This window comes from Hydractinia symbiolongicarpus, chromosome 2 (genome assembly GCF_029227915.1).
Source record: "Hydractinia symbiolongicarpus strain clone_291-10 chromosome 2, HSymV2.1, whole genome shotgun sequence".
NCBI lineage: Eukaryota > Metazoa > Cnidaria > Hydrozoa > Anthoathecata > Hydractiniidae > Hydractinia > Hydractinia symbiolongicarpus.
Window position 1 is genome coordinate 18,404,137 of NC_079876.1, and position 7,062 is coordinate 18,411,198.

The following is a 7,062-nucleotide window of genomic DNA, read 5'->3' on the forward strand; positions in this document are numbered from 1 at the left end:
TCTTCGTTTTAAAAAATATTTCTGACAACAACATTATTAATTTTGTTCGACAACAACAGTTTGTTTTTCACAGTATAAATTCGAATTACAGTACAGTCATATTCGAATGCGACACAACCTCGGTCTCAGAACACAAAAATGTAAAATATAGAAAAAAATATAAGCTTTAAGCTAACCTCATGATGAGTAAACATTGGCATACTTTGTTTGAAGTAATTTTTTTCAGGATTAACATGAAAAACAGACAACCTTTTTCGCTTCGGTTTTCTTTTTTTAATTGATAAACAACTTGTTTCCATGAGATACGGCGCGCACATGGTAAACCGGGGGTAAAATGAATTTATTTCAACCGTAACTACCAAGAACGGCGCTATAGCATAAATAACAAATGGACCCCCTGTTTTTTCATTTAGCTGTTTACTTATTTTTTTAGTAAACTTTAGCTTACGGCCACGCCATAAGAAAGTGACCCGTTAGTTGCGTGTCGTGGACTCACAATTTTACTCACACAAGGGAATTAATATATAAGATGGAAGAAAGCTGTTTAACACCAATATAGAAAGAAAAATGGTTGGGAATGTTTATTTACACAAGAGATGAAAAACTTCTTTCCCTGCAGAAAACACTGTTAAACTTTTTAATAACATTCAAAACATTAAACCACAAACGTTAGCCAAACAATTGGCTCGGATATCTGGTCAGCGGGCTGCTCAAAACGAGACAACTCTATAAAGAGATTGAAAATCGAGTGACGTAGCACGAAACTTTTTCATTAAGTAAAGGCTCTGTTAAAGATCTTAATATTGTGGCTTTAAACATAAACTTACTCAATTATCTGGCAGTCAAACCAAAACCAACAACTTCAAAAATAGATTTTAAAAAGATACGGTGGTTTTTTTGCTGAACGTCAAAGTAAAGTTGCATGCGACTGTTTATGAAGCTTCGGCTCTAACCTTGCCAAGTGTTAAAGTAAACGTTCATAACCTCAGTGCATGTAGAATCTTTCTGTAGGCGGCTCAAAACAACACTTACAAACACTTGCATTGGATATTTTTAAACACTGATTAAAATTCAACATTAAACTTCAACCTTAATGGATCCAAGGGAGCCATTGCTATAATGATTTGAATGTTGGGTCAGTAGATTTAAATAGTTTTAACAGAATATTAGAAACAATCCATCAATATTATTTAAAATTTAATCGTGACATAGGACTTAGCAGTCAGCACAGTAATCGTGCTGCACATGCGCATAGGGGTAATACAATTTTCCAAAAAAACCTTCTGTCAAATTCGGTTCAAAAAGAATACATGAAACAGCCGTCGTTACTCAGCAATTTTGTTTCGCAAAATAATGACAAGGTGCAGCTACCTAACTACATTTAGTATAGAATTATTAAGAGTTTTGTTGTAGCCAAACTGCATTTTTCTATTTTGCCTTCATTGGTAGCAAAAACTTAGTATATAGCCACAGCCACAAATACAAATAAATAAAAACATACCAAACTGGAAAAAAAATATAAAAAAATAATAGGAATTTATAACATCGCAATGCCAGTAAAAAACAGGGTTTGCCAGGATCCAAAATAAATTTACAGGGCTGCAAGGATATTCCGTGAGTCTTGCTACTTGTGGTACCATTGTGACAGACAGGCTTAAACGGGCATTATAATACAGATTTCGAAGACTTGTAAAAAGTTTGTAATTTTTTTTATATATCATGAGTGCCACCTCTTTTCAAATAGTGCTCCATTATATGAACACGCATTCCTTGAAGCCCCAACATGTAGAAGGCGCTCTAGGCGACTATTTAAGTGAATACGATATAACGAGTCATATTTTAGAAGAAAAAAGTTATAAACAAATTTTTTCTTTTGCTTCTTATTTAAATTTTTTTTACATCCTATAACTAATTAAGATAGCGAAGTTTGCCAATAAAACGACAGCAAATGTACCTAGCAACTACAAATACGATGGCCTGAAGAATGACACATCGATTTGCTACTCTTTAATGTTACTTCTCTACAGGTATTAACACCTGTAAGCTATATATTCGTGTTTTTTCATTCATTTTAGCTCTTGTTGTACATATGCACTCAGTCAATATTTCTTTCTGTTTTATTACTTTGTTATTTTATTTAATGAGGATAATATGAAGGCTTTAGCAGCATTCATATTTGTTGTTGTTTTGGCGTTGGTTGCGGCTGACCACTCAGAAAAACTGCAAGAAAGATTGGAGGTATTTATCCTTTGGTAAATAGTGTTAGTGTAATATCTCCCATATTAATGAACTTTTTTCGTTAAAAATGGTAGCCGAATCGAATTTTGCACTGAAGCTGAAAGTACGATGCACGGAAAATCTGAGGATCGGAATGTCACAGAAGGCTAAAGACTATTCCATGCTTTAATATTTGAATTTCCGTTTGTAATTCAAAGACGCTAGCTGCGATTAGTAACGGGCATATTCCTGTGTATATATTTTCACAGGTTGGAAACTATTTAAATGGAATTGTTGTAAAACGTTTCTTTTTATAACACGCAAGGATAAAATTGTTTCTTGTACCAAACAGAATAATTAAGTTTATAATGTAGGCTTGCTTCTTGGATTTTTCCAACTGACATAATATTATTTACGTGTAACTGCTAACTATAAAGAACTTTTAATTTCATTTCTTCTTAGTGTATACAAACTGCAAAGGAATGTCGAGCAAAAACACCAAAGGAGAATGTAAGCCGAAAAGAAGTGTCAAGTCAATTAACGAAGGACCGTCCACTTAAAGCAACTATGAGGACAATACTTCGTAACGCGCGACCGACTTTAACAGGAGAATGGAGGCCGAAAGATTGTGACGATTGCTGTGAAGAGTTCTTAAAATGTATGAAATTTTAATTTGCAAGATATGCTTGCATAATAAAACCGCAGATGTTAAAGAAATAATTTTTATTTACTTCATGTTTATTACGAGTTTACCTTACCTTCCAATAAAGATAGAATAAATCAAAATACAAATCTTGAGTCACACACACGCACACGAACTAACGTGAATACGTTATAAATGTATGGCCTAGCAGGAGAGCCAGTATCATTTATCTTACCACCGAGAAACTGAAATAGTTAAGGTGAGAAAAATTAACTTTTCTGCTGTCAGAGTACTGACAGCCCTTTTTGATTGGCCACTTCTGTTATTTATTGCTAATGTGATTGTTATATTTTTCAACGTTCTGAGCGAGGATGGTGTCACTCATAAGAACGCACATGGCTATTTCCCCATTTTTTGGAGAGGGTAGGATGTGACCACATTTGGTTTTAGGTTCAATGGTTGAATTTTAATTCAGGGTTTGCTTTGAGAAATTATTTTATGTTTATTAGTGATTTAAATTAAGGCTTTCTCTGACACATTTGTTGACATCTAAGATTTCTTTTGATGGAAACTCATTTTAATTTTATCGAAGACAGCTTACCGGCCATTAATATGCAAAATAAAAAAAGTCAGATTTTTCAATTTTTGAATGAAGTTTTTCGCTGTTTAGCAGTTGTCTTTTAACGTATTTGAGACCTTGGAAATAAAGATTAACCTTTAAAGAAGTTCCAAATGCATATTGTGACCAAAATTATTTGGGTACACACGCTAAACAACACCAACACATAAGCTTTTTATCACTCATACAGAAATGACAATAAAATAAATTGAGAACGTATCTGAATTACCAATTTAACCATCTGAAAGTTATGCTACTATGTACAAATATCCTGTCAAAGCATTTATAATACCCTTAAATGCTTATCTATTGAAAAAAAGCTAAAAACACCACATAAATATTATAATTTTGTAAAAAAAATTGATTTCTTTTCCGTTCTTGCCAAATTTACTAGAACCATAACGTCGGATCGATAAATGGGGTTCGTAGAAAAAAGGAGAGAAAAAAGGTTCTAATTGTTATTTTCGAACCATCGTTTTTGCCACACTTGGAAAGCGAACATGCAGACACACTATAATCCCAATGTTTTATTTGCTTTTTGTACGTAATAAAGAAGTGGGGTTTTTCACATTTGAAATCAGAATGCAATGTTGCACAGGTTAACTGTTAAAAAGTTGGCACGAAGCCGGCTACTCTTTGTAAAAAGTTAAAAAAACGGCTTCAAATATTTATTGTTACTACCATTATAATTCAAAGATAGGAATTTTTAAAGCTGGATGGACTGATGAATGTTAAAGTTGAATGGAAACTGTTTTATTCAAGCGATGTTTGTGTTGTATTTGCTTAAGTTGGTACATTTATACTGGAGTTCAAGTGTAACAGAACTAGCGACCCCTGAATATGCAAAACTTTGATTTACACATGGTTATATGAAGCGGCAGTTTTTAGACACCTCACGGCTGTTTTAAATCGAGCAAATCGGAAATTAGGCGTTTCGAAGAGGTCTTGAGCGAGTTCGGAAAATATGTAAACAAAAACATTATGAAAATTTACACGTAACTTAGTCTTTTTTGCTTGCATTTCTTATCTCTGATGAATAGGATAGTTTGAATTTGCTTTAATAGGGACCTGACTACTTGTGTATTTAATTTTTAAACCACAAAACTTTCAAACGCGCGGGAAATAGCTAGCTGAACTGAGGGTACTTGTAAAATTGTATATTTTCACGTATCACTCAAGAACGTGTACAAGCCAATCAGGAGTTTTTCGAAGGTCTCTACTGCTAGCCACAGTTTATTAAATAGTTGCTTGTGCTTTGTGTATAATACCAATATCACTTCGTTTTTTTGTTATGAAGATGTATTCCCCTAAACTTAGTGATTTTTGTTTATAAAAATGGCTGACCTTGTAGAGTATGTGGATGTACACTGACTGGAAAAAGTACTTATAACGTGGTTGAAATTAACTTTGGTACAGATGTGTCAGTTATACCTACCAAAATCTTGCAATAAGTACTATTGCTGCGTACAAAATGTCAAAAACCGAAGAAAAACAATGAAAATGTGTAGAGTGGACTCCACATTTTCTTGAAAATTGTAAGTCATGCCAGAGAATTTTACAGCAAGCAAAGGGTGGGAGACTTTCTAAAAAAGTACATTCAGACAGACTGCGAAAATGTTTGCATGAAAAAAGCGACGACAACATTATTAAAGCCGTAGAAATCCTACAACTAACCCCTTTAAAAACAACTCTTCCAATGTTGAAAGACTGATGACACACGTAGTTGATATTAAGATGAAACAGTCTACACTGAAAAATAATATTTCAGGATATTAACAGTGTTTCCCAACTCCAATTTTGAAATTAAACAAACTATAACATAATGCCTCGTAAAATGTGAAATATATATTTGTAGTAAGTTTAGTTATATATAATTATTTCTTATTCACTTTGTTGACCCGAAATAAGAGCCTTATTGTCTACGTAATCTCTTCCAGACTTAAGACGCTATTCGAGAAATAAAATTTAGGGAGTGGACTCATCTTAGGATTTCTGTGTCAAAGAAAATGATGTCATATCGACTTAAGTTCACAATTTCATTGAATCTTAACAAGCCACTAAATCCTATCAAGCATATCACTAGTGTCCTTCAATTCTTCAAATCGGCATTTTCACCTCCCAAATAATTAAAAGTCGAATTAAGGTGGTCTACTGTTATAGGATCTTTCTTCTTCACTCGTTGCTTTTTTATTCTCTTTGCCGCCTCAAGCATTTTTTTTAACGATAGGAGCTTCGCAAGGATCATGACATGAAATGATGTTGTGGTGAAATTTTATGGCATAGAAACAGCTTTCGATTATACTAACAGACGCATCACCTGGAATTAAGCTCAAAAGAAATAATGCCACCTGAAATTCGTCGGCTGGGAAACATTTTAATGGCTACCGCTCAGCCCAATCTTTCCAAAGGTTAAAATAACAAGTATACTTCTTTAAAGTAGTTAGACATTTGTCCAAAACATTTGAAATTTGATCAGCTAGTACTTTAAGCTTTTTATTCACATTTCCAGAAGTTTGTTTTTCAACATAAAATTTTACAAAGTCTAAATTCACAGGATAAATATAATTATTAATCATTTGCACTCATCTTTTAGTACAACACCTGTTTTTTGAATTCTGCTATCCTACTTTCTTAACCTGAGCAATCCTGCTAATTTTACTTCGTCTTGTACAACCGGCAACATATAATCCTAATACAGTCGTTTCAATGACCAGTAGACATCTGCAATCCTGCTGATTCTACCTTCCTCTTAAACTGGGGCTTGACTGCCCGTCTGTTTACACTTTTCACGATTAAGTTTCCACACCAGTAGGGATTTGCAATCCTGCTGACCTACATATTTCGTAACAATTCATGATGTAAAATTTTGTATCCATCATAAAATTACAGTCTCGGTTTTACGAAAATGCTATTCTTAGTGCAATTATTGGGCTTTTAAAAGCAGTAGAACCAATAAAAGCATCACGGTTATTTCCCAATCTAACATAATCGCTGCTGATTTTAAAAACACGGTATTCTTTAACGTCTTAACTTTCGAATCTCATTTTATTAATAACGGCCAAGATTTTGCAGATTTTTAGTATGGAACAACTAGCACACCTATGGCTTTCGACGCTTCCATGTGACTTAAAGTTCTGCTAACTAATGAAGTAAGCGGGGCTAAGTAATTATTTTAATTTCCCCACGCGACACTAAACGCACCAGGGGCCCCCATAATCTATTCAGTGTATTGAAACACTTTTCTGTAGTTTGCCAGTCTTTATAGTCAAAATATTTACTTATTTTATCTGCGAAGCGATTTTCTTTTCTAGGTATCCATGATATATTGATATCGATAGAATAATCGAAACCGATTTTGAAAATACGCTGGGATTTTACAGTACCTGAATGTGTTATTATAGCAGCCGCGAAATTGTCTGATTTCCAATTAATAATTTTGCATTTTCATGTAGTTTTGAATGTTTTTAATGTGAACAGAATTGCGTATAATTCCCGCCATGTGGAACTAAAGTTTTCCTCATGAACTTTAAAATTCTTAAAACAAGTGTATGTTTTACTGTCCGTTTTTACGTGCGCTCCTATA